Source organism: Ranitomeya variabilis, chromosome 4, assembly GCF_051348905.1.
Source record: "Ranitomeya variabilis isolate aRanVar5 chromosome 4, aRanVar5.hap1, whole genome shotgun sequence".
Classification (NCBI taxonomy): Eukaryota; Metazoa; Chordata; class Amphibia; order Anura; family Dendrobatidae; genus Ranitomeya; species Ranitomeya variabilis.
Window position 1 is genome coordinate 117,290,890 of NC_135235.1, and position 11,220 is coordinate 117,302,109.

Genomic DNA, 11,220 nt, shown 5'->3' on the forward strand with positions numbered 1-11,220 from the left:
TAGTACACTCTTGTTTCACATGCCACATTCAGCCAGGATGCTTGTGTCAGAATAATCGAGTCTGTGTATATATATAGTAAGATTGTAGTAGCATCGTACGTAGTAAAGAGGCAGTGACCCACAAAGTTCCAACACAAAAGTCTCTTTATTGTGTTTCCTCACAGCATTAAAGTCCAGTTCACACAAATGCATATAGCTTCAGTGTATATTATCAGTGTTCAGTTCACACCAGTTCATAGCAATACATATCATATGGCTTTAGATTTGCAGTCCCTAAAGAGGTCAGATTTCCCTTGTCCAGTTTCCCTGGGCAACCGCACGCCATCTCACAGTTTCCATACACACAGCCTCATATGTTGCAGACACTACACACACCATCCCCCTCCAACTAGTTCCAGTGGGTGTCCTGCATTAGTGTATCACAGTCTCTTACAGTCTTTTTACTCACACAGCCGTACACAGCCCAGGATATCCTCCGGATAGCAGCCGGGCACCATATACACCTGTTTGCAATCGTTACACATGCTAGTCCTCTTTCGAGCACAGAACATCCACCTCCGTCTCTTTCAGGCACAGGACTGAAGCGATGGCCGGGAGACCACCACTGTGCAGGAAGACTACTGTACACAAGATGAGGTGCAAACAACAAAGGGTAGATTTATTGGGAGGCAAGGAATGAAAGGAACGAGGAAGATGCAAACAGGGGTTTACAATAGCAAAAGACAATGTACATGAGTTTTCTTGTCCGTAAAATAGCACGGTGCTCCAACAATTACAGACTCAGAATTTGTTTCACAAGCAACTTTAAACAATACACAAATGACAATGCTACTCTACGTATAACCTCCCTGGCCCTTACTAAGCAGGCCACATGGCTGCCGTGTACTGACTACCGAAGCCTACACTAGGCCCTAACAGGTGCATCAAACAGGAACAGACTCACGGTGATGTTGGGGACTCAGGTCCAGTCCCAGGGGGGCCCCAGCAGTCTATACGGTGGTGCGCACGGCTTTCTGTCAGCTCCGTGAAGCGTGGTCTTCTCCTTGCTTCTGGATCCTAGGGATGCTCCGGGAAACTGTAAGTCTCTTTCTCAGTATCTTCGTGGCTTCACAAACTAGCACAGAACAGCCACCTTTGCTGTAACCCGGAAAAGTCTTGAAAATTTCACAAGTACACTCTGTCCCAGCCTGGGACCTTTCTTGTAGCAAACAGCACACAGTTCTCTATAGCAGCTTTATCAGCACAAAAAATCCTCTCTGCAGCAGCCTCAGGTCACACATGCTGCTCAAACCTGTGGCCTTCAGTCACATGGAAAACCCAGACCGGAAATCCATGATTCCCATGCACACCTAAGGACTTCATCCGTCTGCATGCACAACCTGAGGAGAAGACACAGCGACCCCTACCTGTGACATGAGTCTCTGCCTCACAATATATATATACTAGCTGAAGAGCCCGGCGTTGCCTGGGTATAGTAAATATCTGTGGTTAGTTATAGCACCTCACTTCTCTTATTTTCCCATGACGCCTCTCATTTTCCCCATCACATCTTTCATTTTCCCCCTCACATCTCTCATTTTCTCCCTCACACCTCTCATTTTCCCCCTCACTCCTCTTATTTTCCCCCTCACTCCTCTCATTCCCCCCTAACACTTGTCATTTCGACCTCACATCTGTCATTTTCCGATCACTCCACTATTTTCCCTCACTTCTCTCATTTTGCACTCACACCTTTTCATTTTCACCTCACACCTCATTTTCACCTCAGTATATACATGTTTGTCATCTCCCTTATATATAGTATACACCTGTATGTCATCTCCTGTATATAGTATATACCTGTATGTCATCTCCCCTGTATATAGTATATACCTGCTGTGTGTCATCTCCCCTGTATATAGTATATACCTGTATGTCATCTCCTCCTATATATAGTATATACCTGTATGTAATCTCCTCCTGTATATAGTATATACCTGTGTGTCATCTCACCTATATATAGTATATATCTGTGTGGCATCTCCTCCTGTATATAGTATATACTTGTATGTCATCTCCTCCTATACATAGCATATACCTGTATGTCATCTCCTCCTGTATATACTATATACCTGTAGGTAATCTGCTCCTGTATATAGTATATACCTGTGTGTCATCTCCTCCTGTATATAGTATATACCTGTATGTCATCTCCTCCTGTATGTAGTATGTACCTTTATGTCATCTCCTCCTCTATATAGTATACACCTGTGTGTCATCTCTCCTGTATATAGTATATATCTGTGTGTCATCTCCTCCTGTATATAGTATATACCTGTGTGTCATCTCCCCTGTATATAGTATATATCTGTGTGTCATCTCCTCCTGTATATAGTATATACCTGTGTGTCATCTCCCTTGTATATAGTATATACCTGTGTGTCATCTCCTCCTGTATATAGTATATATCTGTATGTCATCTCCTCCTGTATTAGACCTCGTTCACACGTTATTTGGTCAGTATTTTTTCCTCAGTATTTGTAAGCTAAATTGGCAGCCTGATAAATCCCCAGCCAACAGTAAGTCCACCCCCTGGCAGTATATATTAGCTCACACATACACATAATAGACTGGTCATGTGACTGACAGCTGCCGGATTCCTATATGGTACATTTGTTGCTCTTGTAGTTTGTCTGCTTATTAATCAGATTTTTATTTTTGAAGGATAATACCAGACTTGTGTGTGTTTTAGGGCGAGTTTCGTGTGTCAAGTTGTGTGTGTTGAGTTGCGTGTGGCGACATGCATGTAGCGACTTTTGTGAGATGAGTTTTGTGTGGCGACATGCGTGTAGCAACTTTTTGTGTGTCGAGTTGCATGTGACAGGTTGTGTGCAGCAAGTTTTGCGCATGGCGAGTTTTGCGAGTGGCGAGTTTTATGTGTGGTGCCTTTTGAGTATGTGCAAGTTTTGTGTGAGGCAACTTTTGCATGTGTTGCAACTTTTGTGCATGTGGCAATTTTTCCCCGTGTGCAAGTTTTGCGGGTGGCGAGTTTTCCATGAGGTGAGTTTTGCACGTGTGGCAAGTTTTGCATGTGGAGAGTTTTGCGCGTGGCGAGTTTTGAGCGGCGACTTTTGTGTTTCGACTTTTATGTGGCGAGGTTGGTGTATGTGTGGTGAAATGTGCGCTGAGGGTGGTATATGTGTTCGAGCACGTGGTAGTGTGTGGCGCATTTTGTGTGTGTGTTCATATCCCCGTGGTGGTGTGGTGATTATCCCATGTTGGGGCCCCACCTTAGCAACTGTACAGTATATACTCTTTGGCGCCATCGCTCTCATTCTTTAAGTCCCCCTTGTTCACATCTGGCAGCTGTTAATTTGCCTCCAACACTTTTCCTTTCATTTTTTCCCCATTATGTAGATAGGGGCAAAATTGTTTGGTGAATTGGAAAGCGCGGGTTAAAATTTCACCTCACAACATAGCTTTGACGCTCTCGGGGTCCAGACGTGTGACTGTGCAATATTTTGTGCCTGTAGCTGCGACGCCTCCAACACTTTTCCTTTCACTTTTTCCCCATTATGTAGATAGGGGCAAAATTGTTTGGTGAATTGGAAAGCGCAGGGTTAAAATTTCACCTCACAACATAGCCTATGACGCTCTCGGGGTCCAGACGTGTGACTGTGCAAAATTTTGTGGCTGTAGCTGCGACGGTTCAGATGCCAATCCCGGACATACACACATACACACATTCAGCTTTATATATTAGATGGACACATGTATGCAGCTTTTGTTTTACATATAAAAATGTAACCATATGAATAGAGTTTGATGTAGATACACATTTAATTATAATGATATATGGCAAAAAATAGCAGCACTCCAGGCATGAGATAGTAAAAAAAACAACTGGTCTTTTTTCACCCAGAATTGCGTGACATTTCAGCTTTTCAAACTGTGAACCTTTCTCAAGCCATGAACATTCACAGTGTATAAACAGAGTACATATAGGTTACACTCCATAATCAGTGATTAATCAATAAATATCAGGAAAGAATAGTGGATATGTACAGGGTCGGCTCCAGGTTTTCGTGGGCCCCAGGCGAAAGAGTCTCAGTGGGCCCCTTTAAGACATAACACGATACATGATGCACAGATATGGCAGAGAAATATAGGTATAGTACAATGCCAAAGATTTCACTTCTTACATTACATGAGATATCTATTTAGCTCAGTAAGTGGACAGTTTAGTCCTCTATACAGCATACCTCCCAACCGTCCCGATTTCAGCGTGACAGTCCCGCTTTGGCACCGGGGTCCCGCTGTCCCGCTTCGGGCATTTAAAATCCCGAATTTGCGGCCGCCGGTGAAGCCCCGCCCACTTCCGGGACGTAGAGAGAGCCCGATTAGGTTTGTGGCTGTTTTTTTTTCTTATACATGCTGGGTCTCCTCCCGACCGATCCCTCCCCCGCCCCCGCCCCGCCCCCTGTGTGTGCGGCGCTGCCACGCTGAGGAAGAGAGCCAGCAGCGATCAAGATGAGAGGTCAGCGACTCACTACCTGAGGTGTGTGCACAGAGCTCTGGCGTCTCCTGCTCTTAGCTGCTATCCCGGCAGAGAAGGAGAGACGGGGGAGGTGCCGGGACAGTGCAGAGCTGTGAGCAGCCGGAGAAACTGAAGAGCTGCACATGGACAGATCAGCCGCCCCTGCACCACAGAGGAGATTGTGTGTGTGTGTGTGATGTGTGTGTGTGTGTGAGATGTGTGATGCTGCATTTGTGTGTGTGTCATGTGTGTATGAGGTATCTGGTGTGTGTGATGGCTGGGTGTGTGTGATGGCTGGGTGTGTGTGATGGCTGGGTGTGTGTGTGTGATGGCTGGGTGTGTGTGTGTGATGGCTGGGTGTGTGTGTGTGATGGCTGAGTGTGTGTGTGTGATGGCTGGGTGTGTGTGTGTGATGGCTGGGTGTGTGTGTGTGTGATGGCTGGGTGTGTGTGATGGCTGGGTGTGTGTGATGGCTGCATGTGTGTGATGGCTGTGTGTGTGTGTGATGGCTGCGTGTGTGTGTGTGTGTGTGATGGCTGCGTGTGTGTGTGATGGATGCGTGTGTGTGTGATGGCTGCATGTGTGTGATGGCTGCGTGTGTGTGTGTGTGATGGCTGCGTGTGTGTGTGTGTGTGATGGCTGGGTGTGTGTGATGGCTGCATGTGTGTGATGGCTGCGTGTGTGTGTGTGATGGCTGCGTGTGTGTGTGTGTGATGGCTGCGTGTGTGTGTGATGGCTGCGTGTGTGTGTGATGGCTGCATGTGTGTGATGGCTGCGTGTGTGTGTGTGTGATGGCTGCGTGTGTGTGTGTGTGTGATGGCTGCGTGTGTGTGTGATGGCTGCGTGTGTGTGTGTGTGTGATGGCTGCGTGTGTGTGTGTGATGGCTGCATGTGTGTGATGGCTGCGTGTGTGTGTGTGATGGCTGCGTGTGTGTGTGTGATGGCTGCGTGTGTGTGATGACTGCGTGTGTGTGATGACTGCGTGTGTGTGTGATGGCTGTGTGTGTGTGTGTGATGGCTGCGTGTGTGTGTGTGATGACTGCGTGTGTGTGTGATGGCTGTGTGTGTGTGTGATGGCTGCATGTGTGATGCATTTGTGTCAAAGCTGCATGTGTTTGTGAGCTGCGTTTGTGATGCTGCATGTGTATGTGTGATACTGTGTGTGTGATGCTGCATGTGTGTGAGCTGCGTGCCTGTATGTCATTATACAGTATGGAGAACTGTGGCCATAATACAGTATGGAGCATCATGTGGGGTCATTATACAGTATGGAGCATCATGTGCAGTCATTATACAGTATGGAGCATCATGTGCGGTCATTATACAATATGGAGCATCATGTGCAGCCAGTATACAGTATGGAGCATCATGTGTGGTCATTATACAATATGGAGCATCATGTGCAGTCATTATACAGTATGGAGCATCATGTGCGGTCATTATACAATATGGAGCATCATGTGCGGTCATTATACAGTATGGAGCATCATGTGCGGTCATTATACAGTATGGAGCATCATGTGCGGTCATTATACAGTATGGAGCATCATGTGCGGTCATTATACAATATGGAGCATCATGTGTGGCCATTATACAGTATGGAGCATCATGTGTGTTCATTATACAGTATGGAGCATCATGTGCAGCCAGTATACAGTATGGAGCATCATGTGCGGTCATTATACAATATGGAGCATCATGTGCGGTCATTATACAGTATGGAGCATCATGTGCAGCCAGTATACAGTATGGAGCATCATGTGCGGTCATTATACAATATGGAGCATCATGTGCGGTCATTATACAGTATGGAGCATCATGTGCGTTCATTATACAGTATGGAGCATCATGTGCGGCCATTATACAGTATGCATGCGGTCATTATACAGTATGGAGCATCATGTGCGGTCATTATACAGTATGGAGCATCATGTGCGGCCATTATACAGTATGGAGCATCATGTGCGGTCATTATACAGTATGGAGCATCATGTGCGGTCATTATACAGTATGGAGCATCATGTGCGGCCATTATACAGTATGCATGCGGTCATTATACAGTATGGAGCGTCATGTGTGGCCATTATACAGTATGGGGCATCATGTGTGGTCATTATACAGTATGGAGCACTGTGTGGCCATATTTTTTTGTTTATAACTATTGTATATGAAACAGTGTGATCAGCAGTGCTAAATGGGTGTGCTTGGGACGTGGATATGGGTGTGACTAATTATGAATGGGTGTGGTCAGAGGCGTGGCCTAAAATTTGCGCGCCGCAAACTTTGTCCCTCTTTCCCATCTTCAAAAGTTGGGAGGTATGATACAGTATTATGGGCTCCACATACCTCTCCATGCAGGATAATAGTCCCCATATAATGCTCCAGTATGTGATGGGCCTCATATAATGCTCCAGTATATGACTGGTCCCATATATTGTGCCAAGCATTTAAAAAAAAAGAAAATGAATGCTCACCTCTTCTCGCTGGCCGCTGCTCTGCTCCAGACTCCTCAGCCTCGCAGTCGTCCGGCTTTTTGCACTGTGACTGATCAGACCAGAGGGCGCACACTAGTCACGTCATCGCGCCATCTGACCTGAAACATCACATTCTGACACTTGCCCGGGTGCTAAGTCTGGCCCTGCATATGTATACAGTGCAATAATATCAATCTCCTCATGTGTCATTATACATATAACAATAATTCATTTTTATTCTGTGCCAGTTCACAGGTATTGTGCATATAATATTAAAAAACCTTAATTACTTGATAAAGATAATGTGATAACACTTGTGTTATAATTAAAGACTGCTCACATAACTACTGATGTTAGTAATATTCATAGTATGTCCTCTGGGCTCAACTGTGATGTCAGTGATCCCAGCTACTCACTGCACCAGTGGTTCAGAGGTGGAGGGAGCACGCCAACACCAGCGACTATATCAGCTGGATGCAAGTCATTGGAGCCACATTCTGGTGAAATGTTTGTGGTGCATGGGACCCACTGGCTTCCTGAGCTGCAATACATACCAGTGGCCTATCAGAGACTGGCAGCTGGTGTCGGCGTGCCCGTTACTGGGAACACATGGCAGTGACATCATGCACCATGGCGGGGATGCTGAAGTCAACTGCACCGGCTGTAGAAGTGAACCCCCACTCAGCGTTGGGGAAGAATAGTATATTTTTTTAATGTATTGGAGAACAGAACACATTATCCCAGGAAGGGGCACACTATCCCAGGAATTATCCTAGTATGGAGGACATTATCCCAGGAAGGGGCATCCCTTATTATGTACAATCCTCTCCAGTTATGTATTGGACGATCGCCTATTATGTAGCGTCCTCTGTTTTTATGTACACTATTGTCCTATTATTACAAAGTATTATGCCTTCTTATATAAAGCACCGTCCTTTACATACTGCTTTCTCATTATTTTTGCAATTTAACAGTAGAGGGAATAATGACAGGTTTAGAATAAACAAGAAAGTCTTTCATTAATTAACATTAGTGTCCTTTTCACAAAGGTGTTGTGCCCTGTATTGGGAGTCACCACGTGAGTTCTCTCTTGAAGCTCTGGCCCTAGCGGAGGTCACTAGGTTTTCCCGCTAGGTCGCAAGTCTCATCCAGATGTAGTCTATTAAAGCCCGTTGAGCCTCTCACGCACCAACTGACCCCTCTCAACCTGTTCTCCTAATCCCAGCCGACCCCGACCCCGTAGATAATAGCTGGAAGTGACTTCTCTGCTCACTCTCACTGTTCCTCCGTAATCACAGGCGTGCCTCTACGGTCATGTCTCTTCTCAGCTTGACCGTTTGTGAAAGTCTCTCAGGCTCAAGGCAGAGAAGACTGGGCCTCATCCCTTGACAGGCGTAGTTGGGCATTGGAGGCTTGACCGGCACAGGGTGTAGATCCGGACTGACCAGCATAAGCGTTACTTGGGGATATCTTCAGGAGAATCCGGACCTTGACAGGCGGTGACTGGCACCTGCGTGGGGCAAACTCCCTGCGGAGGCCTGTTACATTGGTCTCAGTGGTGTCTCTCGAGCACATCCGTTCTGTTCCCTGGCACCAAATCTCGTAGTTGGGCATGCAGTGCTTTTATATCAGGGAAGTCTTTCCTAAAAGTCACCTGATCTAGTCCAGCACACAAGGCATTCCCCCTGCAAATCTTCAAGCACACTTTGTTTCTGCTTGACCTAAAATGTCCCCAGCCAATGTCTGGGAGTCATTTACTATTTAAGACACCTCCACCTGCATGGAGGTGCCTGTGCAATATTGTTAGTCTGGTTTTTAGACATGCTTGCTAGTCCCAGTGCTCCAGGGGTCCTGTACATCTGCCGTGCCCACCTGCCTATCAGCCATTACCGCCTACCTGTATGTCAGCCATGCCTGCCTGTCCATAAGCAGTGCCCAGGGTCAGAATGGCCCACTGGAGGATTCTCCGGAGAGCCCAGACACTTACACTTGCTGGCATACAGGGCTGACAGCTGCCTAGGGACCCCGCTGCTCCAGGGGCCCCCCAGGCAGTGGTGTTTTGCTAATAGCGGCACACCCAGCTGATATGGGGCCTGTGAGTCAGGGAGATCTGCCCGATGTCATCGGAGCAGGATGGGTGTGGAGAGGAGTGAATATTCATTTCACTTTAATATCGGGCAGTGTTAGTCGCAGACTGAGGCTATCACTGGTGTATGGACGGACATACTGCATGTAAAGCCGGAGGTGGGCCCCTGCAGGGCGGCTAACACTGGTGGCAATCGTGGGGGCAATGAACCATTTGGTGTAATGTGACTTGGATGTTGAGTCATTGATGCATTTGCACTTTAAAATCACAATCTGCTTCACGCAATAGGGAAATTCCCGTATAAATTTAGAGGGATTGGGTGAGAATATGATGTGAACGCTACTCTGAATATCCATAGCCAACATTTCACATTTGTCTGAGGAGCAAAAGGGAGTTTGCAAATTTAATTTGTTGCTGTTGGGATATCTACATGTATACGCTTCAGCTGACCTTTTATATACAATTGTTATTGGTTTAGAGGCACTATTTTAATTCTGTGTGTTTATTTTATGTATGTGTTAATAAAGGTGTAATTTTTTATTTAAAAAAAAATAAAGAGACACTTCTTGATTCAATATAGCTTAATAACTATTTGATCAATATGTTTATATATGTCTAGTGGAGTGTTGCCCACCCTTAGTGTAGGAGAATGGGCTTGGGTTATGTGCTTACCAAATAGATAGATATAGTCTGCTCTCCTCTCTCACTGATTTTGCCTTACTCCTCCCACCAGTCCAAAACAGCAGCATATGCAGAACCAGCAGCAGTGTGATCCAGAGGAGCCATCACTGCTATCAGTACTCACAAAAGTATCACTGTGTTATCTATGGAGCTACATGGGACTGCAGGTCACATCTAATACATTATCATCTCAGTGGGAACCCACCAAAAGCAGGGTGCTGCTGGCAGAGATAGTTGGTCCGGGAAGCCCAGAAGGCACAGCAGAAAAGTGAGATTCTGTCACTTGTACCACCTTATGTTCTTGCTGAGAATGTATGGTATGGTTTTGCAGAGGTGTAGTGGGGCGCCCCAGGGTCCTGGTCGTCGCAATGGTATTGCTTTCCTCTCAGGGAGTGTGATGCTATGTTTGGAGGCAATGAAGGATAACTGCATCCAGGTACCACAAACATGCAACGTGTTCACACTCCAGACCAGAAGGGGGAGCTCTAAGCCTGTTTAAGGTGAACTCCCCTATAAGAACATCCTGATCTGGAGGGAAAGAGTTCAGTTCCTGTCAGAAAGACAGAGGGAAAGGAAGCATAGAAGCCGTGTAGCCTAAAGTGCTGCAGCTCCTAGGAAACAGACGGATAGAAAGCCGAATAGATTGCAGAGAGCGTAAAGAAAGTCAGAGCAAAGGAGAGGAAACCAGAAGGGGACCAGCCCTACACAGGCTGCCTCCTTCTGAGTTGCAGAAGTCCAGTAGCCGGAACACCGAGGGAGTAAGGACCGTTATGCTTTGCTCCAGAGACCGGCAGGACAGCTAATTTCACGTTACCTGTCCGCCCTACACCCAGGAGGCACGGTGACAACTACAGAGCCGGGTTATCTAAGAGACCCTATAAACAGGCTCAAGTCACCAGTCATACGGGTTTGTCCTATCCTATATGGGGGACAGAGAGAAAGACATTACATCTGTGAGGACCTTATGTGAAGCTTTAGGTAGTAAGGAACTACAACACTGCAGCGCAAGGGAAGGCTACTGATTTCCACCTGGACAAGGGGACTCTGGACTTGCCTCCAAACCGGCTGGACTCTGCCTGCCCTGTGATCTGGTGCTCTAGACTGTGGATGCTGAAGTCTTCAGTAAAGGTAAAGAGACTGCAACCTTGTGTCCTCTTTCTTCTCTGCGCCTCTCACCATCCACCATCTACACACCGGGAAGCCCTGGGGATACACTTCACCTGTGGGAAGGTATACCATCTAGCTGCCATAACATCACCCCAGTGGACCCCTGAAAGCAGCGTTGGTCACCCTGACCGAATACCACAGGTGGCGTCACGAACATTCCCCTTAAAGACCTTTTACATGGACGTCCCAGGGCCACGGACCGGGTCAGCCACAGTGACATCCCCCTGTGAACCGCAGGACCCGTTACCAAGTACCCCATGGCCCCATGGGGGTGCTCCAGTAGCTCCCCCTACATT